The sequence below is a fragment of the Pleurodeles waltl genome, chromosome 3_1 (genome assembly GCF_031143425.1).
Source record: "Pleurodeles waltl isolate 20211129_DDA chromosome 3_1, aPleWal1.hap1.20221129, whole genome shotgun sequence".
NCBI classification, from domain to species: domain Eukaryota; kingdom Metazoa; phylum Chordata; class Amphibia; order Caudata; family Salamandridae; genus Pleurodeles; species Pleurodeles waltl.
The window spans coordinates 1,225,255,579-1,225,281,037 of record NC_090440.1 but is presented as its reverse complement, the minus strand read 5'-3'; positions in this window follow the sequence as shown (position 1 = coordinate 1,225,281,037).

Genomic DNA, 25,459 nt, shown 5'->3' with positions numbered 1-25,459 from the left:
ACAGTCAAGGGCCCTGGACCTGGAGAGACATCACATGGTGACCAGAAATTCACTTTAGCAGAGGCCAGCAGGACTCAGGTAGGACTAGTAGCAGGTCCAGAGCAGCAGGTCAGCTGAGCAGTTGCAGGGAGGCCTCTGGAACTTGCTGTGTTCCTGTAGCTCAGAACAGGAGGTCAGTCAGCTGACCCATGGAGTCACTCAGCCTGGACTGAAGGGAGCAGCTTCACTCTGCCTTTACAGTGAGTAGGGCAGGCCTCAAGCAGCAGGACAGCATGGTGTCATTCTTCTGCAGTATCCACATGTCCAGGAGTGTACTGAAGAGTGGGTCTGGGGGCTTATTTTTTATACCTGGTGCCCACTTTGTAATGAGAGAAGCATCAGGAGTTTCCTGCTACAGAGGTTTCTGGAATTTCTGGCCTTTTGTACCTGCTCCCAAACAGAAGTTAGCACTTAATAATTGCACTAAGGTAACTCAATGTTATCCTATAGGAGAAGTAGGCCTTGTGGTAGTCAAAAAGGAATTTGAGAGTTTTTCACAATAAGGACATGTAAAATATAAAAGCAAATATCAACCTTTTTAATTATAATGCACCTGCCATATTGGAGGTCTAGGGCCTACTTTAGGAGTGATTGTATGTAATAAAAAGGGGGTTTAGGGCTTTACAAGGGGATTATTTTTCCAAAGTTAAAATGACTGTTTAAAACTGCCAACAGGCTGCAATGTCAGGCCGGAGAAATGCTTAAAAGGCTTAAGTGGGTGGCACTATAAGTGTTAGAATTAGAAGCATTTCATTTAAAGACCCTGGGTACATGTAGTGCCACTTTACTAGGGACTTACAAATGTAAGCTACATATGTCAATCAGATGATGCAATTTTACCATGTTGTCAGGAGTGAGCACAGGAACCTTAGCACTTATTAGCAGTGGAAAAGTTCAGAGAGTCCAAAGGCCATCAAAAATGAATTCAGGAAACTAGGAGAGGTGAAAGCAAAACGTTTGAGTGTGACCCAGCAGAGAGGGCCAAGTCCAACATGGCTGAATCATCAAGAGTAGATAATGGGCTGGGTGAGATATGAGAAAAATGCAGCACAGAGGGTGGATGTATATGTGGAGAATCAACAAAAAAAATAAGAGGTTGTAAAAGAGGTGATAATGTCTTTGAACCAGTGTGTGCTGCTAAGTCTATTTAGCCTTCTGCTGAAGTTTGCAGTTCCATGTTTCTTTATTTCCATGTAAAACCTTTGAAAATAGTAGATTACAGTGTGTAATGAACTGCTCTGAAGAATGTTGATCTATACATGGGTTAGTAGCAAATGCAGTCAAAACTAAGTGCATGATAATCAATCAATACAAATCCTAACAAGCATTTGCAATGCAATGGGTCTCGCATTTGCACAAATTAGAACTATTACATTTGTAAATTCCTAACTGGACTTTTCTTGTCACATAAATTGAAAATGAAATGTAAAACAGTTGACATAAACAAGCCGATTTAAAGTCCTGTCATGAGCATGAGCGAGAAGGAGAGATACAAAAGGAACAAGAAGTTTGCTCGCAGTCAAACGTATCAGCAATCGTGCAATTATCCATGTAACAGGGTTAATGTCCTAGGCGGTAACACAGACGCCCAAAGGAAGGACAAATGCAAGAGCCCTCCTAGGACACAGCCTCCTTTCCTAGGAGCATAAGAGATGGGTCACTTTTTGTTTCCTCTGTTGAGGCTTGGATAACTTGAGTCTTTCTTAGCTGGATTGCCTGGGTGAAAATTAGGTTAATCAAGATAGTTTATCCGTGGTTTAGGAGTATTGGCATTTGATTAGGAGGTCTCTTAAAATGCGTTGAGCAACTGGGTCAGTAAGGTGGCCTTCGTCACTTAAGTGACAGTAGGAATATTTCCCCTGGGGCTAGCCAGGTAAGGCAATAAGTGACACAGAGGGGGTCTTGTTCAGTTATTTCAGGACAAATGTCTGATATGTCAACTTTGTTTTTGTTTTTTACACAATCATCAAGGGCTCTTCATGGCATGACCTTAGTACATTATGAAATCTTGGCCTGGTTTACATATTTTCAGCTGTGTGCCAGGGATGTGTGCTACTGGTGAACTGTCATCTATTCTGTTGGTCTACAGGGTTTAGTTGCAGACGTGGTGCCATGGAATATCCTAACAGAAGTAAGTACTGGAAATAAGAAGGGAATGAAGAGGTAATGTTTTGTTTGCTTACTGTTGATCATTATTGTCCAAGTGTACCTTCTTTGTACCAGTACCTGGAACCTGCATTCTCAGAATATACGTTTCCTTCAAAGCTGGTCCATTAGGTTATTGTAACAGGATGCAGCAAGGGTGTTGTCCTTCTTTGTAGACCTCCATGTCCAGTGCAGAGTCTGAGAAGGAGAGGGTGTCTTTCAAGATTGGATTCTGGCACAGACATTGAAATATTCACCACACAGTTATTATCATCACAAAGTCTCTCTGATTACACATTAACAATGCTGTCCAGTTCAGGATCCAAACTAGGGGCCTGATTTAGATCTTGGTGGTATCAGTCCATTTGTCGTTTTTCTGTCAGATAATCTGTTTGATGACTAGGCGGGCCCATAGACAAATGTCCATCGGCAAACTGCCGTCACTGCCATAATTTCCCACCCAAAACAATGGTGCCATAGGCAAAAGCGTCTGAGAGCGGGACCACAGCCAGTTTTACAGCTGGGGCAATCAAGATGTGCCTTCCTGACAACATAATTGTGGAGGTTATACCTCCACACCTGAGGTGGTGAAATCAAAGGCATGTAAGGTTGAAATGTACCTTTTTTCAATTTTTCGTATTGAAACTGAATCTACAAGTCCTACCTTTGCTGCTGCTACTAGACCATGAAAAAAAATCAACCCCGTCATCGCCATAAGTGAAGGCAAATGATTGCTTAGCTCTTACAACCAGAACTGTCTGTGTACATTAGCTTTGGACTGGCATTTAAAAAAAATACTTGCAAGCAATAGTCCAATAATGTCCAATGCAGATGGGTGTAATGTGGTAATTTAAGAACTTTAAAGAAATACACCTCTGTATTTTACTTACATTCACCAATTTGGTCCAAACTGCCTTCAAGCTCATGGTGACCTTCACAAAAAGTCACATTAATTCCAAATTCAAAGTGTGTCCATACAGGTGTGTTTAATCATTTTCTGTGAACTACCAAATCAGATACATTACACATTATTGTAACTATGAAAAACTAATAAACTGTAGTAATCTGTATCCAGACCCAAAATGAACACTGCCAGACTTTGTATAGATTATGTGATAGTCTAACGAGTCTAGAATTGAGGCGTGTAGTAAGTTTGGACCAAAGTGAAGTAAGAGAGGAGTATAGTGCAGCATGCATGGTACCTTTTAGTTTGGAAGAAACAGTATTGACAATACAAGCAAGGATTTGGTCCTGATAAAATCCTGGGAGATCTGCTGTAACATGCTAAGGAGGTTTGGGCACTTTATGCAAATCTCATATGTAATGAAGTTGCTTTAGGTGCACCAATCCTCGATACATGGAGCGAAGCAGAAATTGTTCCAATTAATAAGAAGGGGACTACAAAGTGCCCTGCCAGTCATAGGCCAAACAGTTTATGCTAATTATATCTTAAACAGACTGGGTACCTGCCTAGATGGAAACAGTATACTTACACCATATCAAGCAGGTTTTAGAGTCCATGTGAACATGAATGCCCACGTTTTTAGATTCTTGTGTAGGGTGTGGAAGTACACCAAGTAAATGAAGGACCCTTCATATATTGCATTTCTTGATCGTAAAAGAGCTTTTTGATCTTGTACCAAGAAATCTGCTGAAAATTGGGAGTGCCTGAAGATCTATTACAAATTCTGATGTTGCACAAGGATCATTATGCCAGAGTACGGTGGGGTCCTCATGAAGTAACTGATCCAATACCAGTTAGAAGGGGATAACGCAGGGGTTGTGTTGGCATCCACCCTATTCTCGCTGCATGTGAGTAACGTGGTTGATTACCTTACAAAGTGCAACCATGACTCCCCTAGGCTATGTGGGTCTCCTGTTCCAGCACTACTCTTTGTCAACTATACTATTCTAATTTCGCAGATACCAAGGGGCCTACAGAATCTATGAAATACTTTTAGTGATTATTATATAATTAAAGGCCTCAAGATCAATATAACTAAAACAAAATGCATGGAAATAAAACTGCACAGGGGTTTCAAGCGGAATTTGAATGTGAATGAGCATAAATTGGAGTATGTCAACAAGTTACCTTGGTTAACTCTTAACTCCAAGATGTCTTGGACCTCGCATATAAGCAAATCTAAGACAGTACTTGTTCAAAATTCTATAGCTGTTACAAAAACATATCAAACATTGATATCTAAGGCAGTCTCCTCTGCCCTTAAGGTATATAAATGCAAAGCCCAGATGGCAGCATTATATAGGGCGGAGTTGTAGGGAACGGACAAGTTGGGCAGGTTGAAGATTGGAGAAAATAAATGCGTGATAACACTATTACACCTCCCTAAAAATACCCCATTCATCCTGTTTTGTTCAAGACATAGGAGTCAGGAGAATTGAGGATCTAGCCTGTTTAAGACCCTTACTTTTCTGGATAAGGATGTGGGTCACACAAAAGCTTGCCCACAATAGGGAGGATTTATTGGAACTGTTAAAATGAATAACGGCTCCTCTTTCCCTGGTTCCATTATGTTAAAACATGGTTGGATAAGCTGGGCTTAAGTACTTTTTGAAGTGAACCAGGCCTACTAACAGCCCAATCCAAGGTTTTATTAAAGCAGACTTATTGGAACTGTCTATTAGTAAAGCTCCATCAAAATTCTGGAGTAGGGAAATTGTCAGAGCAATTAAGCCATTTAGCCCGTTGCACGCTTTGAATTGTATAGGGATGATGTGCAGCCTCCACATGCCAAAACTTTGTATATGAGGTCTTGTTACGGTAGCTTAATCATTAATTCGTTTACATCAAAATGGAGAAATGGAGGCACTCTTGATGGTGGTGAAGATTGTGATAATTGCACTCTATAAATGCTAAAAACAAAGGAGAATATTGTGCATGTTATGTTTTTTTGCCCAGTGTATGCCGTCCCTAGGAAAAAATGGATACGCCCACTTAGCTGCAACCTGGGTTTTAGAAGATATGCAGATACATTAAGGGTCCTGCACACCGAGACATCTGCACTTATAGTTTATTGCATGAATAGATATTTGTATATAGTAGCGCTCATTAGGAAGAAGAGGGGTTTGATGAGAATGAGAGCATAACCAATAATGGAAGTTTTTGGATTAAGGAATTTTATGTTGCTCTAAGGCAGCCAATGTTTTAAATAGAACCCTTGCAGTCTTATTTTTATTGCTGATTTTATTGTAGAATTGTACATGTGCTTTTATGTTTTTACTGAAATAAAGCTTTGCTATAGTGTCATCTCTAAACTTAAAACAATTCATATATGTATTAATGTCACATTTCCCCTTGTCAAGTGCATTTTATGTTAATCATTAAATTTCATTTAACTCAAAAGTGTTGTTCATATGTAATGCGTATGTGTTTATTATTAATAGTTATCACTGTTAAATAAACACAATTGCATTTACAAGTTACAAAAATATAAACATGTTTAATTTTGGTGTATGCGTCCAGTATCTTGATGAACGCTTGCACTAAAATTAACATGTCTAGTAGCAATGTTCTTCACTAATATATGCACTATACAATTATGTCAATAAAAAAAACCTTTTTTTGTCACTGTCATAAATGAAATTAAGTTGATGTTACTCACATTTGCCACAATAACACTGCCATCAATTAATGTCTATCAATTAAAAAAATGTCAGGACAAGCGTTGTGAAAATAAATGATAATTTATTCAACAAATTAGATACTTCTCCCAGAATCAATGTAGTCCAATGTTGTACATACAACTTGCCTCCCAATGACAGTGCAAAGGATAACCTGCTCAGTAAGGAACATCTTGTGGACACAGCAGTCACCTAAATGATCTTTCTTGGGAGAGGTGGGTTTTGCTTTCTTAGGTGTCAGGGAAGGGTAAGCAGTAAAAGTGAGTAGTGAAGAAGGGGTGGGAGAGGATGGGGTTTGGGAAGTAGAGGAAGATGGAGTGGGTGTTGTGTGTCTGTTTTGCATGTGCCTGTGGGTCTGGTGTATGTGGTGTATGTTTGGGTAAGCATTTCTTAGAAAGTGTGTGGTGCTCGGTGAGTGTGTGCATTTGGTGGGTGTTGGTGTGTGTGTACTTTTCTGTGTGTGTGCTTGGATGAGTGTGCTGTTGAGGTGATTAGTGTGGATGTGGTGCGTGTATCAGTATGTGTTGTAGGTGCATGTGTATCTGGTGTATGTTTGGATGTATGTGGTTTTGTAGGTGTTTTGTATTCAGGTAACTGTGAGCATATGGGTTTGGTGGGTGTTGTTTTTTGTGCAGGGGTGGGTGCGACTGTGTGTGTGTTTGGATGAGTGCGATATAAAAGTGGATGTTGTAGTTGTGGTGCTTGTGGGTATGGTGGTTTTTGTGGGTTTGGTGGTGGTTGTAGTAGTGGTGATGCATGTGTCTGCGTTTGTGGGTGTTGTGGTTGTGGGTATGGTAGGTGTGGTGCCTGTAGGTGTAGTGTCAGTAGTGTATATCTGATGTATGGGTGCATGTTTGTGTTTCTTGTTGTGTTTGTGTTTATGTGCGGCTGTGGGTGTGCTGCTTTTGTCTGTTGGAGTGGGTGCGTACAAAGAAGTGAGGGTGCTTGTGACTGGGTGGGAGTTGGGATTTGGGATGAAGAAGGGACCGGAGTAGAGGGCCAATTGGGCGTTGTGGTCAGTGCAGAGGCTATTTTTGCTAGTGATCTCTGCATGCCAGACACTGAATTATGAATGGCATCCAGAAATGCCACCATCTGTTGCAATTGGTAACAAAGCCCCTGGATGCTATTCACAATCGCTGTCTCTCTTACAGAGATGCTGCATAAGAGGTCAGTAGCTTCCTCACTGAGCACAGTTGTAGGGGCAGAAGGAGGTGGTGCCTTTGGCAAAGGAGACAACAGCCCTTTTAGGGGGCGGCTTTGGCCAACTGGTAGGGAAGAAGAGGGAAAGTGGAGATGAAACTCTGGGTGGCAGACAAGGATGCAGATTGAACAGGTCCTGTGGGTCCGTCACCACTAAGGAATGGTTGCTTGTGGAGAACTCTGAAGAAGATGTTGAGCTGGTAGCCTCCCGTGCCAGTGCCCTCACCCTCCATGCCACTGTATCCGTTCTCCACCCAACACACAGTGGCCAGCTGCTTTCCCAACTTCCTGGCCAATGTCTCATGAGCCTGCTCCTGAATATGCTGAAAAGACAAATACAATTTTTTATTATATCTGTGCACATCAAAATGATCACAAGGTTATTTAAAAAAACATTTGATAATTCCAAACTTTCACCTGCTTCAAGGCTATAAAACCTAAGTATACTTTACAACTACCCCATGCAGGTAGGGAACATATATATATTTTGTTTTGCAGTTTTATATACCGCAAACTTGACCCAAAGGTATTGGAGCAGTTTACACGAGCACCAATTACATTACACAAGGACACATTTTTTTTTTTTGATAGGCACTGGGAGATTAAGGTGGTTATTACGACCTCGGCGGTCTTTTCCGAAGACTGCTGAGGGACCGCTGTACGGAAGACCGCCAGTGATGGCGGTCTTCCGCACGGGCCATTATGACCGTTGGCAGCGCTCCGTCCTTTTACGGACAGAGAGCCGCCAACAGCCATACTGGCGGCAGGCGGGGAAGTGGAGGTAGCTCCACCTCCACCGCCATGCCAACAGAACACAGACCAGCGAATCACGTCCTGTGATTCGCTGTGGCGGTGTTCTGTTGGCGTGGCGGTGTCGGCAGAGCTGCCCCCATGAGTCCCGTTCCCTCCCGGAGGATCACCGGAACAGGTAAGGTGAGTCGGGGTGGGGGTGACCCCTGTCAGTGCCAGGGAAGGGATTCCCTGGCACTGATAGAGCTTACCGCCATGGATTTCATGGCGGTCCCAAACCGCATGAAATCCATGGCGGTAAGCCGGGTCAGGCGGGTTGTGATACCGCCGGCGGTATAGTGACGATTGCTGGGCTGGAGACCCAGGTCTCCAGCCCGGCGGGCGGAACGGTGAAGCGGCGGTTGGCCATGGCGGTAACCGCCATGGTCAAAATCTCATTTTTTAGACCGCCAGCCTGTTGGCGGTCTTACCGCCGCTTCACCGCCGTCTGCCAGGGTCGAAATGACCCCCTAAGTGATTTGCCCAGAATTACAGGATGTTGAGTCGAGACTCGAACCTGGTTCCCCAGCTCCAAAGTCAGCAGCTCTGGCCGTTACGCCACATCCTTTCTCCATTTGCTCCCCATTTCCTCACAGTTTTGTAAATTACCATCATTAGTTGAATTTCATTTTAGATCATTTCTCTAAAACACTTTAACATTTTCATGGAATTGTTTAACACCTCTGAATGGTACAGATTGGTTGGTTTGAATAGTAAACTCATGTCACAAAAATAAATATCTTGCAAAAAACCTATGTACCATGTACATTGTCCATATGAAAAAGTCCCTTTCAATAACTACTTTGCTTCAACATTGATTTATCATCTGGACATAAAAGACACAAAAATGTTGTTTGGGTACGTGTAACTATGTCACCAATGTGCACTCTTTCCTGTCTGTTTCAATTAACAATGTTTGCCTACTAAATTCATGTTTGTAAAAACAGACTGGTTTACATGCACATTTGTGAAGAAGTAAGGCTTCATGCCAATCCACAACTGTTAACATGAACGGACTTGAATTTTGCACTGAAAACATATTTATGAAATGTTTTTGCTAAGAAATATTGCCATTGTTCTCATGTTCCTCGTCATTTTGAATCAGATGCTCACTATTGTTTGGTCATTATATGAACTCACCAATGTGAAGTCAGAAACATCCACTATCATAAGTGCATTGTATGCTATGTCACCTGTAATAGGACCAACATAACATCCTCACAATTGTGATAGAACATGACACCTGACAGAATCATCAATTGTGACCTGTTTGGTACAACTGTCCCTCATAACATAGACAAGATCCAAGTACTACTTTTTTCTTAGGCAGGCATGTGTCTGCTCACAACAGTTCTTTAATAGTGATAAAGAATTTAGTGGCAACCTTTAACACAAATCAATACACAAAACACATCATCACACACCTTGTGCAAGATTTACACCTTCCAGAACCTTTCTTGTGCGTTAGATGTGTGTCAACCTTTGTGTTGATGCCATAAATTATTGCTGTAACACAAAAATAGTTAGATAACAATAAGAAGAATAAGTACTCAAAAAGTATCTTAACCCCCTTGATGCTGCTGTTTGGCTATCAATTGCCCATCAAGGTCTGGACAGGCCACCACAAGTCTGTGAGCCATTGGGGGGGAGGGAGGAGGGGTTAGGGTGCGGCGCATGCGCTTTCCAAGGTGAGAGGGCTGGACTTCAGATGGCTTTCAGGTCCAGGGTCGTATGTCCTCCCACCTCTTGCAGCAATGGATGCTCAATCACTTGTAGACACCCAGGGTCTGCACCTACTTGTCGATGGCCTTCCATATCATTTGTTTCTGATGGGTTTTGACCTGAATAGATGCGCAAAAAGAAAGGAAAAAATGTGCTCTGAGGTTTTGTTTGTCTGCATTTCTGTAACACAGTTTTGTAAAATCTATCACAAGCATTTCCTAAATGTTAGTGCATATTATTTTCTACAATATATTACTTCCTAGGAAATCCTAATTTGTAGTGACCCGTTGAGTACCCTCATCACTTTTAATGTTCTCATTTTACAAATCCAGGCCCCAAACATAATTTAGGCCAGGGGTCTAAAACATTTCTTGTAGTGAGAGCTACTTCTGATCAGTACAAATCATTGTGAGCTACTGAAGGCTACACAACTTGTGCATTGTTGCACACACCCTCATGCCCAGCTTCATTGACTTAATGTCTAAACTTTTTATGTTTAGAGCCAGATAGTATAGACAGAATCACATACTATAGGCAATATGGAAGGGCTGCCATGTTTATGTTTTCCGGAAGTCCGAAAAAGCGGACTTTGTTCCTGCGGCTCCTGTGTTCCGGGTCTATCAGCTTGTTGCAGAGTTACAAAAGTTCCTGGCCCATGTCTTGGAAGATGGTGATGTGACCTTCCATAGTCGTCTTGCCTTGCTCCAGCCCTGTCACCCGAGATTGAAAGCCCGCTATGTCCAAGCGCATGGATTTTGTCTCCATTGTCAGCGAGGTTATAGCATTGTCCATCCCCTCTAGTCTGCGACCTACCGCAGAGATCTCCTGTAGTATTCGTTCCATGGTTGCTTCTTGTAATAGGTCGACCATGGTGTGGGGCTGAGTGGGTGGGTGCGATCCTGTGGCAGAGGGCGAAGGTCATGAATGTTGGAGGGCTTCAGAAAAAAGTAGTTGTCTTGCCGGCTTGCCTGAGTGCTTGCCTGTCATCTTGCCACCAGGCATCATGACCTCGTGATACGGATATGGCCCCAGATCTGAGGACCCGGGAGCAACTCAACTAGTGCTGGCTTGTGATACAGGATCGATGTGAAGGCAATAGAGAGATGAGAAGAGGGGGGGGAAGGGAGGGCAATCCTTGTGTCACTCCCAACAGTGAGTCCAGCACTGTCTGTGGCCTGAAACTATCTGGAGCGATGATAGCGTTCAGTGGGAAGTCAGGTCCATTTATCACAGATGTGATTCCAGTAAGATAGACGTGCTGGGCGCACCTGATCTCCAATGTCCCAGCAATGTCGTTGGCACCCTGTGCAGGGCAGGTACCCTGATCACTAGGTGTCTTTGGGGATGGTGCGAATTGGTGGTGGGGGGGCTCGTAATACCAGCTGCGCAGTCTACGAATTGCAGATTGCCTCCCTTCTTATGGTCACGCTGTATGTGGTGGTCCATGCCCAGTCTGTTCTGTGTCTGGGGTGGCAGTGGTGACCTCAAGGACTCCACCGCTGGGTCTTCACCGTAGCAACCTTTCTGTGCAGGGAGGAATCAGGAGTCCCCCATTAAGGGTATGTCGAGGAGGGCATCCAGTGCAGGGGACAAGACATGAAGCAAGACCGTCCGGGCACTGTGGAGTGATGAAGAAAATATCTGGTACATGTGATCGGATGTGTCTCCTTCCCTTCTTCCAGTCTGTGCAGAGTTGTTGCAGGACCCAAGGAGAGGCATAGGAGGAGAAGGGGGTAGTAGTGGGTCTCCGACTGACCTCTGGGAGGGCTTCGGGTATTGTCAGCTCCCTATCACGTGGCAGCGACCCCTCCTTCGCGTGGGGAGATCACAGTATCTCCTCGCTGTAGCGCAGCGGCAGAGAGGCAGCTGGAGAGCCACCTGAAAAGCAAGAGGAGCCTCCAAAGCAGATGGCGGGGAAGTAGGGTCTTCTCCTCCTTTGTCACTCCTGGTTTAATGACAGTGCGATAGGAGGCGTGGGGAAGGGGTGCCAAGAATGGCTCACCGTTGGTGTTGCTTTACATAGACGCCTCCATATGGTGCCATCTCGTTCCTACGGTTATGCTCTGCCGTCACATCAAACCGTGATTCTGCTCTAGTTGGTAGGTCTCATCTCCTCTTCACTCCCCAGGCGTCATGAGCTGTGACCCTCGCATGGCGTCCCAAACACGCTGCTGCATATCTCGCCACACGTCTTCTCTGGGCGCAGGGCGGTGGGAGGCACCCAGCCTCTGTAGCGCCCCAGCCCTCAACCATGGTCCAGTTAGAGGGGGGGAAGAGGGATGAGAGGGAGGAGCGCCGAGATCAGCTCACCGCTGGTGCTGTACTTTGCTGCCTTCTCCTCGCGGCTCCGCCCCACCTCCATGGCAGTGCTTTGCTGCAACATCAGACCGCAGCTCGGCACTAGAGAATAGGCCGCATTTCCTCCCACCGCTCCATAGGCGTCACGGGTAGCACCCCCCATTCAGGGCACGGCACCCCCACCTACGCCACCACGCAGTCTCTTCTTGGCACCAATTTGAGGGGGTACTCAGCCCCCATTTTGCTCCCGGTCAAGGCCCGCCGCCTCACGGAGCTCCTCAATCAGGAGGCCATCTATGTTCGTGGCCAGACCACGCCCCCCGGGCTGCCATGTTTGTCAGTGAGAGTATGTTTTTTGGTGATGCATGAACAAGTGTGTGCCAGAATGGGGCATATTTCTGTAGGTGACTGAGAGCCTGTGTCATATGTACTTGCTTCACAGGACATACCTTTCCCCATATGTGGCACCATTACATGTATAATAGATACAGATCCATATTACTCAGACAATGAGATAAATTTAAAGTGCAAAAAAAAAAAAAGATTTAGACAAGTTCATAATTTTTTCCTGCACTTTACATTTCAATCATTTTAAAATATGGCTGTAATTTTCAATTATACTTATGGCACATTTCTACTGGCTCTAAGGCAAAAGGGGGGGAGGGACCGGGAGATTTAACTGGTCTAGTGTACGTTCTCCCTTCAATAATAAGAACAAACAGAGGTACACTGTTCCACAAGGCAGAGGTAGTCAAGGAGACCTGAAATATCAGGAGCAAGATCCCTCAAGCATCACACTGTATGGATAATATCATCATCGGGAACTGCTCCTCGCCAGGCCGCCGGTGCAACGCCTGATGGGCTCCCATAAGGGGGCAACAAGCCGTACTGTTCTGATAGTGACTGGTGAGTTCAAACTATCTGGACAGATATGCCCACATTCAGGCACCAGCGAAAAGGAGAGAACAGAAAAGTGAGTTAAAATTGGTTATTCATCACTATATATCTCATAATTTTAATCAATATTATGGGATGAAGACCAAGATTAAAACCAGAGGAAAGTAATAGATTGAGTGTTAATGCTCAATTACTTTCAAAGAGCAAAGTATCAAAGAGGAATATCACACTAGGAATCCTCTAAAGATGAGGTCAACATGTTTCGCGTCGCACGGTCCCTATGGATCCAATGACGCTGCATCAGGACCATTAACTCAAATCAAGAATCAGCTCTTCTCCAAGTGGACAAAAAAACACATTATAAGAAAGTAAAAGAAATATGTGTGTACCGGTCACTTACATTGAACTAAACTGGCTAAGTCAAAGTCAGGTCGCCCTAGAAAACACAAAATAAACAAACAAACACCAAAATATACCCAAAAACGTGGTAATATAGGTATAAATATGCAGTCAATGTGTAGTAGGTCCTGGATTAAAAACTGACAAGCAAGGCTTACCATCCCCAAGTCGGGAACAAGCTCCTTGGTAAGCACGTTCCAAGGACTCAGCTTGTTGCTAAATATGGTGGACATAAATCATTGTAAGCCATCATTAACAGTTGTCTATCATAAATGTCCAATTAAAACACCTCATTAGTATTGTATTAACAAGCTGGGAGAATCACCTCGTTGATGTAGGTCAAACACCTCGTTAGTATAGTATTTACACGATAGGAGATGAGACGCTATAAAACCATTTTGTAGTGGTTGCTCATTACAGAACCGTAATCATTATACAAGTTAATATGAAGATACGCTGTATCGGTACTAAAATGTCGGTACAGGGACCAGCATGGTATAACTGACTAGAAGCAAACTGGTGCGAAAAGTCAGATTTACGGGGTACCTGAATGGTACTAAATCAAAATCCAGGGTACTTACTAGCGAGACGTCGGTCCATCGTCAGAGACCTACCCTCCGGGAACGGCTAACCGAATATAAACGCAGCTGGTGCTGTCGGAATTCATATAGGCGGCGTGAACCCGGAAGTTGTAATTGCACCAGGGTTCGCGTGCGTCTCTAGTATCATCAAAATAGAAGACGGACTTAAAATGTAGTCCGCACTCGCCGTAGTCGTTACGGAATTTGAAAAAGAAGAAGGGAATCTTGTAAAATACAACCTCATTAGAGGCTCGGGGTCGCGTAGTTCGCCGGGAGGAGCCCGAGTCTGAAAATAAATGGCACGTCTTTTAACCATGTCAAAGTCGTAAGTATCGAAGTAGAGAGACAAATAGGCTAGTATATAAAGATAAACAAGACTCCACATGAGTTATTCAAAACGGTTTTGGATCTGTATATAGGTCAATTCCCGGGGACCCATTTAATAAAGTTAAAGAACACTATGGAGAGAAATCCTCACAATTGAACAGTAGGTCCGTATATATCTTAGAAATTGTAACTGACATTTTTCTTTCTTCCTCCTGAGCTTTTTCCATGATATACGAACACCTTTAGATGCCCAAATAAAACTGCACATTTTCCCTGCAATTTCTTTAAAGCAGCCTTTTTAAAGATTAAGGGCAATGCATTGAAAATAAAAGTTAATTTGAGAACAATCACCATTTTTACAACATTAATCTGACCTATTATAGTTAGTGGAAGATTAAGCCATTTTCTCAGTAAAAGCTCCACCTCCCTCATAGCCTGAGCAAGATTTGTTTCCGCCATTTTAAATATATCATGTGTTACAGTGATCCCCAAATATTTACCTTCTTTCTTTACATTCATTGCACTGTTTAGTTCCATATTCCATGCCATAATTTCGGTCTTTTGATTATTAACAGCATAACCAGAAATTCCCTCAAAATCCTCCTTTAACTCTTGTAGAACTGGTTTGGCCTGACATAAATTCGATGTATAAACCATTAAATCATCCGCATATAAAGAAACCTTCCTGACCAGATCTCCACACTGGAAAGGAAGTATTCTCTTATCTCTCCTAATTCTACAAGCTAATGGTTCAATATAAAGGTAAATAATAATGGGGATAATGGGCACCCCTGTCTTGTCCCTCTTTCTATTTTTACCGGAGGAGTGAGCATACCATTAACCAAAATTGTTGCACTTGGGTCATGACAGATTTTTTTGCAATGTTCTAATAAATTGGCCTCCAATTTTATATGATTCACATACCGTAATCAAATAACTCCAAATAACCCTGTCGAATGCTTTTGTTGCATCCACCATTACCACCACCAAAGGCATATGCATCAAAGTGGCTAAAATCATCTGCCCATATTATTGGATCTAAATATTGCAAAAGAAGATCTGAAAGTTCCCTGGGCCTACATCATCCCTATTACGACCATAGTATCCTACCAAGGTAAAGACATATTCAAAAGCAGAGAGCTTCCCCAACACCCACCTCCCTGAGTTATCTATGGGACCTTCCAGAAAAGTAATATTGGCATGATTCTTAATTAGAACAGCCACCCCTTTACTACCAAAAAACAATTTTAGCTACCTATCTGCTGAACCCACCCGCATGACTTTAAAACTTAAAAATATTCCTCCCTAGAAAGATGGGTCTCTTGTAAGATCACAACATCAAACAGGGCATCCTTCAAATATTGCACCAACCTTTTCTGCCTACTCTTTACCCTAAGGCCATTAACATTCCAAGACAGGAGTCTCAAATTCTTTACTGCCATTTTCCGACATCAAAACCACCTACCTTCTTTCACCCCCCCCGCTCATCACTCCCCCACCCCCCAGGTCTACCTACCACAATGAGGATCTTTTTTATTTTTAACAAAAGGCGTAAAAATAAGAAAATAACCTGACTTCTGAGTGGCAAATTTAGCAGCAAAATGGTGTTCTGCAGGCGAATGGCAAAGGATCATGGTCTAAAATGGAGTGTGTTTTATAAAGTGTTCACAATTGGCCAATGTACATTAGGTGTGTGCTGCTGGCATCCATCCAGTTGCCACAGCCATAGCTCAATGTTGAGCGATTCCCTAGACAGACTACCGCCGTCAGGAATCCACTGCCAGAACAATGGCAACATGATTGTGAAATCTAAATATGCCTGGCGCAATCCCGCGGCCCTGACGGCGATGGAGTACTGATTGTCAGCACTGGAACTCACCGTGGACAGAGCTTCAGCCTCCAGACATCTAAATATGGCAGTTGGAATTCCGTCAGCTTGATGGAGTACTTGAAATGACCGTCACGGTGGGATGACGGAACTCCCATCAATATTTAAATCAGGTCCTAAGACAAAGACATAATGGTATCAGCTGTATCTACTTCATTCCGGCTGACATTCCAGTTTCGGCTATACAGCATGTTCATAATTTGGATTCCTGCACAGAGGCAAAAGTGGGGTCTTGTGTTTCAATTAATACTTTTTAATGGTATATGACAACTGACTTAGCTGTTTGTTCAATAATAATGTGGTCATCAGGGCTGGAACAGTTAGGTGCTGGAGTAGGACACATGCAGGAAGCGAGTGCCAGCACCAGTTGTGGCAGAAATGAAAATTAAGCTTTCAAAGTACTCTGGCACTGTGTTTGTTGTTGATGATTATTTGGAGAGACCATCAAGACAGTGTAATGCCGCAATCAAATATTGGTAGTATAGTATGTGTCTTCAGATGTATTTTAACTTTTCATAGTAAAACTTGAAAGGCGGGGCACTTTTGGAAAACGATTGTTGACACATTCATTCACAGTAAAAGGAGTTATCAGTGAAGGGAGCCATCGGAACACAATACTGGCAGCTCTAGGAAGGTGCACATATTCACAAAGGCTGTGGTCCAGAGGCATAGACAGACAGGAGACAGTACAATACTAAGGTGGACTAACTCCAGTACTGTGACAAGAGATGTTGGAAGTTGCCAGAAGTACCTTGAACTGTGGCATGCTTATTTGGCCTGTAGAAAGCAAAGTGTGCATCTAACATCACATTATTTATAGCAGATATTCTCCAGGTGCAATTTTTGTCAACTAGAAAATTAGTTATTCTCAGTGTATTAACACATACAAATGTGGCAGAGAGCGGCCTAAAGGGGACAGAGGCATTCATTTACTCTCTGTTTCGACTGACTTTAAAAATATGCTCAGAAGAAAACTTTATACCTTTTAATGTGTATCAGTACCACAAATTCAAAGCTGGCCATAGAGATGAGGTCAAACCTTTTTGTTCTAATACAAAATGCAGAATTAATTTTTCAAAAATTATTGCGATGCCCCCTATATGTAAGGGAGTGTTTAATATGTATTTCTTATAGCAGCTTTAGCATCTCATACATCAGTACACAGTGCTATTAATCTGCTTGATTGGCAGTGACATGGCAGTGCTATCAATAAAACAAACACACCAAAAGTGCACTGGGCTCTGAATTCATGTCTATATATTTGAATGCCATATCTCACAGGGATTTTAAAATATTAATAAAAAACGCCCCAGTCACCAAGTGGTGACATGCTTCATCTCTGGCATTTCTTTTCACCTCAGTAGGCAAATCCTGCTAGAGTGGGCTTAACTACTACAGAGGAGCTCTTATATATTTATAACTTGTGGAAAAATCTATGGTGGTCCAGTTTCAGGTTAAAAAGTGGTCACTGATTTACCCAAACAATATATTAGTAGGGACCCATACCACAGTTGAAATCAAGAGTGTGGATGCCTTCTGGGAATACACTGGTTCCTGAATCCCTAATTTGCCAACATGTTTCAACTCAATTCCATACACCCATATGGGAGGCTCAGCCTCTTCGGGGCACCTAGACTTCCCTGCCTATAACCTTTGTGTGGACAATTTCTATACAGAATTACAGCTGTTCAGGGAGCTGTACAAAACAGGCACTGTGGCCTGCGGAACAGTTCATTGTTGTTGTAAAGGATTCCCACAAGAGCTTGTTTGTAAGAAGCACCAGAATTTCCACAGCACGCAGTCAAGTTCTCGGTTATGTGTGATGTGTACATGTTCACTACAATTCATGATGAGAGCTCTTCCCTGGTCACAGGGTGGGGTCAGATGGCCAAAGTTCACAAGCCCAAGTGCATACTTGCTTAAAACAAGTACATGGGGTAGTGGATAAGAACAACCACGTTCTTCAGACTTTGGTAAACCTCACCCTTGGCACAAGAAACTGTTTCCCCACCTGATATAGATGGCAACATACTATGGGTTTATAGTCAGACAACCAGAGGAAGGCTCATGTCTTTCCTTGACTTTCTGTTGTCCATCATTGAAAGTCTTACTGCACAGAAGCAGCAACCTCCACTTCATATGTTGTGGAGGACAGGAAAAGCTGCAGGACTGATACTTTATTGATTGGATTCCTGAAAGACCTAAAAAGCCTCCAAAGTATTAACGTTGAAAAGTCTGCTCTACACAGGGAAAGAGGCAGGGAAGTTGCATTTACTGTCTCCAGTACTCATCTTAGCCAGCACTATTTTCCTTCTTGCTTTATGTTGTATTATACCAAAGTGAAGTACTGGGAAATTGGCTGAGGTGGAGATGCCAATGTGTAAACCTTTCAAGGGCTGTGCCTGGATACCTACCTTCCATGGGCCCCTACTTCGCTAGGCAAGCAGTCACAGAATTTTAGTTCCTCTACTTGAGGAAATCATGGACTTCCTTATGGCCTGCTCAACACCTTTATCTACCATCAGAATGTGGTAGGTGTTCCTTTCACCTATTGACAAGTGCCTTATAGCTCCCACACTGCACGATGGGTGGACAAAACATATGCCACGTTGTCACAAAGTACCCTGTGTGGCAAAATGTTAAAGGCTTGACTAGATTTTGAAGTGCTTTTTAGGGAACTTATGTATACGCCACAAGGACCACCATGATTGCCCACGAGAACCAGAGTAAGTGTAATAAGTTAATCAAGTATCCTGTGGGGCTTATTCACCAACATTTCTACTTGCTTTGAAAGTCTGCAAACTCAATTAGTAACTTGTATCATAAGCAAAGTTATTGAAAAAGGTTACAGGACACAATATCTTGTATGCTGATTCTTTTCACATCTTTAGTATAAGATGTGAAAACAATCGTACAAGATACTGTGTGCTGTACCCTTTTTCAACTACATTGGGTATGATACAAGTTAGTAATTGAGTTTTCACACTTTCAAAGCAAATGTAGAAGTGTTTTGATGAAGGAGTCCTACAGGACATTTGTTTGGCTTATTATTTTAAGGAACTTAGGCAATAGTCCCCGGCATAATGTTTGCTTTAGTTTCAACAGTAGATATGCTTGCTCAGTTTGAGGTATAGGCCTCGAAGAACATACTTGGACACCCCCAACTTGCATCCACAAACTGTAAGGAGTTGAATTTAGCACAATAGGTGCGCTGATGGTGCATGAAAGACATGTTTTCTTGAGATTTAAGTTACTAGGGACGGAAGGCATCAGTATAGGTTCACTTGGCAATTATACAGGATTAGTCAGAACTCTGATAAGGACAGAGACATGAATGGGTAAGAAGTGTTTACAGTTGGTGTGCTTTCACAGGGATATTGCATTGACAGAAGGCAGATAGTAAGGTAGGACAGATACACATGCCATGCCTTCATCTTTACCTACGGATTCAACACCATTGGCGTCGCTATTCTCCTGATACTTAATTACGGGTTGTGCAGTGTTGCCACCTATTCAAACCCATGAACCACAGCCATTTTTGAAAACAAGAGAACCAAGGTAGTCTGGGGTGGTGTGCCTTGCATGAATCCCATACTGTTTTCCTATCTATAATTCTCTACAGACCTCAGACTAATATCACACATTTACCTTCCATTTCTGTGATGTTCTGAAATCCCAAGGAATCCACAAAATTCCTACCACTCTGCATTACCCACCTGTGGCCCACTTGTGTGGCTGGGTCTAGTGTCTGCTACAGGAATGGCTCAAACCAGGGCCAATGGGAGCCCTCGCCAGGGGACTTCCAATGACCTGTCATGGGCACTAGGCCTACTCAAACAGGTGAGGTACCATTTTTATCAGGAGACTTGGGGGAATGCCACGTGGAAGAAAGCCTGTGGCTCCCCACAGATTCCAGAACGTTCCATCACAGAACTATGAGGAAAATGTTTTTTTTTAGTCAATGTTTGGAGTTTACAAGGGATTCTGGATAAAACAAATGTGGTGAGACCCAGGCTAATTAGTCCACCCTCAATACCCCTAGCTTTCTAGATTTATGGGTACCCACAAATTCAGTGATGTACAATTACCATTGCTTCTAAACTCCATAACTTGTGTCCATGTCAGAAATACGTAGGTTTCCTTGATAACCATTTTTCATTCTGCCTATTTGGCTGTATGAATTGTTCTATACTCAGTACTCAATGAAAAATCATTGTACCGTGCAGCTCAGTTGTTGGATTTGGCTACTTTGGGTTCTTGGACAGCCTACAAACATAATGTATCGCCAAAATCAGAAGGGTTTAGCAGACATAATGGTATATTGCTTTTTTAAATCAGCTATTGTGACAAAAAGTTACAGATGTTGTCACAAATGCTTGTTTTTCCTACTCATTTTCAATATTTCTTCATTTCAGCATTTATTTTCTTTGGGAAAACCTTAAGAGATCTACACATAAAACCCCTTGCTGAATTAGGAATTTTGTCTAGTTTTCAGAAATATATAGCTTCTCTGGATTACCTATGGGTTTCACACTTGTTTCCACCACAAACTTGAAGTAGGTTGAGAGCACAAAAATTAGGGAAAATAAGCCACCTCTCAGAAAAATGCCAAAACTGCGCTACAAAATTAGTTTTTTTTTTTAAACTCAACATTTTGCTATATTTTGCCTGCTATCTCGGTCCCCATCCTCCCCACTCCCCGCCGGAGGAATACACAAACCCTGGGTCCCTTAGGAATCCCCAAGGTTGTTATGGAAAAAGGACCCAAATTTGGTGTGGATACCTTATGTGGAAAAAAGTTAAGGAGCCCTAAGTGGGGGAAGTACCCCAAATAGCCCAAAGAAAATGGTTCAGCACTAGGGGGGGGGGGGGGGGGGGGACTGGGGTCACCAGCAACTAAGGGGTTACTATCCCTATGAGATATGGCATTCGGGTCTATATAGTGAAGAATTCAGAGGTCTGTTTATTTTTGATAATGCGTTTCGACTATACTGGGAGGAGGACGTGTATAGGCCTATTTACCTCTTACGCTCCTTTTATTGTGCATTGTATTTAAAGCCATTGCAACCATGTAGTGATCCCATGAAAAACTTTTTGTGAAAGCCTCTTAACCTCTTGAATTGTTCAAATCGTATTTGAAAGGAATGTGTGTAATTGCAGTTGGTCTGTTCGAAACATTTTAGTGACTGTTGCCGACTGCTGAGACTGGTAATTTAACAATTAGTTAAGGAGTCAGAACATTTTCTACCTGGATCTATCAGAAAACAGTGTTGTCACCAGGACAGTAGAAGGAGCGTTTCTCAGTGCATGTTTAAAAATAATTACGGTTAATTAATACCTCTCTAATATTCTGAAGTGGGAAGATAAAACGTCGGCTTTGCTTGCAAGCTGCCTGATATTTTCAGAACTCTTAGTGCTAACGTCGTCCCAATCCCTTGGCTCTCACTTTTAATGTGCGTTGACTCACCCACTCCTAGCCTCACTTGCTTTAGTGCCTCTCCTCCTAGGGCCTGGGAAGGGTCACACCGTGGAAACTAAAAGCTAAACAGCTTTCCTGTACTCTGTAGCGATATCTGTCCTGCAGTCTGTACTGCTGTATTAGAAGTGTGGGAAGATACGAACTGGATTTCGCGCAGTGCATCATTGAAAGGTGAACTAGTACACTGCGCAGAGTCAGTTCTCACTCCGCTTCCTGGTGCAGTCTCTAAGCCCACCCTCCTCTAACTCGTCACAGAGTAGGGTGGAGTTTATGATACTCCCCTGACCCCACCATACTCTGTGAGTTAGGGAAGGGTGGAGTGAAATGGTTCTATTCCTTGAATGACGTGAAGGCCCTACCTCTGCAGGGCTTTAGTCTGAAGCACCCAGAGGCAAATGATATCAAAACTTTATTATACAGGGGAGCACAGCTGCCAAGGTTTCAGATTGCTATGTGCTCCATTTTCATAATGTCAGTGCAATTATGAGTGACATTTCAAAGACTATGAGTGCCACTTTCTTGCAAGCAAAATCAAGCGATGAAGACGAGGGAACCACATAAATATCGTAATATATCGAGAATCCTATATCTTCAGTTGTACACCAGTGCCACCTTGATCCCTTTAACAAACACTACTCAGAGCTTACCTGGCACAATAAGAAACTGGAACAAGAAAGTTTTATCGTACTAAGGACTTGCGTGACAATTTTAGGCATTGTGGTAATGCAGGAAAATGACCCGAAATGCGTTATTCTAACGCAAGATGCGTGACACTTGGCAGGGCTGGTGGAGCTCAGCCCAGGAGGCTAGTTCTTTGCAAGGCTGATTACCTCACAGGCCTCAGGGCCGTGAGATGGTCATCCTGTCAGTTGTATTGATGGCAGTGGAAGACAGGCTGTGCAAAGGTCAGTCTGCGGTCCACAGATTTATTTTGTGCCTAGCACAGATGGTGAGGGCTATCCTTGCATGCATGTGTACGTGTGAGTGAAGTTCGGTGGTTCAGAGTGACTGAGGGCCAAGTGAGTGATGACATAAGTGTGTCTGTGTATTTTTAATCCAAAAATAAAGAGGCGCTGCGCTCAAATGTACACTAGCAGGAGACTACTTGATCAATTAGTGTATGGGAAGTTCCTGTTGTCACTTGCCCATGAAGTGCCCTTGGCAGGACACGTGTGCATTAGCAAACCCAGGGTAAGATGGACCCTCTCTTCTAGTGGCCAGGGATGAGCACAGACAGAGGTGCTATAGAATCTGTTCCATTTCCCAGATGATTGGTAAGACAGAAAGGAGGACAAAGGCATTGTTAGTGCCTCTACCAGTTGTAAGTTAATCATTGAGCAGATGGGAATAGACACAATTGCTCCATTTGATCACCGCTCTCTCAAAGTCTGGCAACAAGCATATCTTGGTTGTGTTGAATCAACCCACCAAGTGCCTGGAAGTTTTACCTCTGATGAGCATGACTACACAGGTGGTAGTGAGTGCTCTACAGGGGATCTTTTCTAGCACTGGATTTCTGAGAACAGTCATTTCTGCCTAAGAAGCTACTTTCATCTCCTACATGAGAACGATGTAGGAGCAAACCAGTGCAACATACCACTTCTCCACGGCAAACCACTCACAAACCAACGGTTTGATGGAAACATTGAACATCATGATGGGAGCCCTGCCGGAGAACCACAGGAGGAAGAGGGATCTTTTACTGCCATGTCTCTTGTTTGCCTCCTGAGAGATTCAGCAAAAGGGAGTAGGGTTCAGTCCCTTTAAGCTTCTGCATGAACACCCAGTGCAGGGACCACTCAGTTAGTCAGAGAGGAGTGGGTCATGAAATAGGCCAGTCTCACAGATTGCAGTCATGTTGGATCAGGAGGGGCACCCAAAGTGCTACCCTTATAGTAGAAAGGCTACTGTTTTTGCTAGGAGTTAACCAGGCCTTCATCAGGTTAGTATGTAGTGCTGAGCAGTGTGTGTTGTATGCATGTGCTGGGTGTATGGGTACCTGTGAATAGTATTATATATAGAAGATGTACTTCTGTGCAGGGCTTGTGTGTTGTACGCATGAGCTGGATGTATGTATACTTGTGAATGGTACAATACATGGACAATGTAGTGCTGTGCAGTGTCTATGTTATGTGCATGTGTTGGGAGTATGTGTTCCTGTGACTAGTACAATGCATGGAAGATTCTGGGTTCTATTTTGGTAGACCCAGGGCTGGCTAGAGGAGCATGAGAAGTTGGAGGACCCCCCTTCCCTCCTCTCCCCCCAGGCAGATGTGTGGATTGCTTCATTCCTGTGAGCTGTGTGGGGCACACTGAAGGAAGGGAGATCCTGGCTCTCAGTACACTTCAAAGGATGTTTTTTTTATTAGAGAGAGATCACTGGAAATGGGCCTGTGCACATCTCAGGAAAGAGATGGGTCTGATAAGAGAATAATTAAGAGTAATGCAGAAGGCCTGGGGTAACCTTTTGATAAACATATCACTGTGCACCTCTAGTCACTCCCATGGCGTGTGTTGTTGGAGTATTAGATCTGGAGTCACTCCTGCTGTGACAGACTGCTTTCTTGAGGAAGGACAGGCCAGAGTCACGGGCATTTGAAAAGGAAGCAGACCCCCAAAATAAACTTCAAAAATTCAGAGAGTAAATCATATTTGGGGTCTGGAAATGGACTATAAAAGGGGGAGCTCTCTGCCCCCATAATTGTCAGCTGTCATGCAGCCAGTTGGGCTGTGCAAGGAGAAGCTCTGCAAAAATTCTGCTTGTGCCCAGGACTGGAGGCAACGATCTGTGAGTCTCCCAGCTGCATGAGTGGTATCACCCATGGAATCTAACTACCTGCCCCTGGAACCTAAAGCACCTGCCTGCTTGCAAAGACAAATGCCCCCTGTGAGGAAGAGTAGAACGTCGGAAGAGTGAAGTCCAGTTGAAGATGCTGGTGACTGGATCTCCAACACAGTGAGGAGACAACATCTGCCCCTGGTTGTAGCCTGTGTTCAGAGTGCCAGGTGAGGCAGCCCTGAAGATTACTGCTGTGCTGATATGGCCATAGCTTGTGTGCAGAGTGGAGTCTGCGACCCCACCATACCAGGTGGGGCTGCTGTGAAGATGCTGCTATGCTGCTAGGCAGTAGCACTTGTGCGGAGTGGAGTTGGTGACTGTGCATGCCAGGTGGGACTGCAGCGAAGATTGCTGCTGTGCTGATCAGGCCATAGCCTTTGTGCAGAGTAAGGCCCTATATTCCAGGTGGGGTCACCGGGAAGAGGTTAGGAGCATGGACTGGTCGAGACCATCTTTGAGAGAAAGAGGCCACTGTAGTAACCTGTGTGGGCCCAAACCCTGACTGAGGTCCTGCACAAGGAGCATCGGATTTCTTCCCCCTCCTACATGTGCAGAAGATCCAAGAAAACATACCAGCATGGGAGGAGCATTGAGGACACCCGCCGCTGTCCTCGCAGGGCCACGTGAAGAACTTGAGAACATCCAATCACTACACCTGCAGGGCCACATGTGCAATACTTACCGGAGACAGCTGGTGGAGCCTCATGCCCATTAGGGGGGTACTTTCAGACACTTCAGTCATACAGGTCCTGCTGATGCGGGTAACACTGACTGATGCGTTGGAAGTCCCTGAGGGAATGTAGGAGGCTGGCCTGGCTTGTAGTGGGTACCAAGGGGTACTTACACTCTGTACCAGGTCCAGTTATCCCTTATTAGTGTAGAAGAGGTGTTTCTAGCAGCTTAGGCTGATAGAAGGTAGCTAAAGCAGAGCAGCTTAGGCTGAACTAGGAGACATGCAAAGCTCCTACTATACCACTGGTGTCATATGCACAATATCACAAGAAAACACAATACACAGATATACTAAAAATAAAGGTACTTTATTTTTATGACAATATGCCAAAAGTATCTCAGTGAGTACCCTCAGTATGAGGATGCCAAATATACACACAATATATGTACACAATACCAAAAATATGCAGTAATAGCAAAAGGAAGTAATGCAAGCAATGTAAAGTTATAGTAAATTGCAATAGGAACACATAGGTATA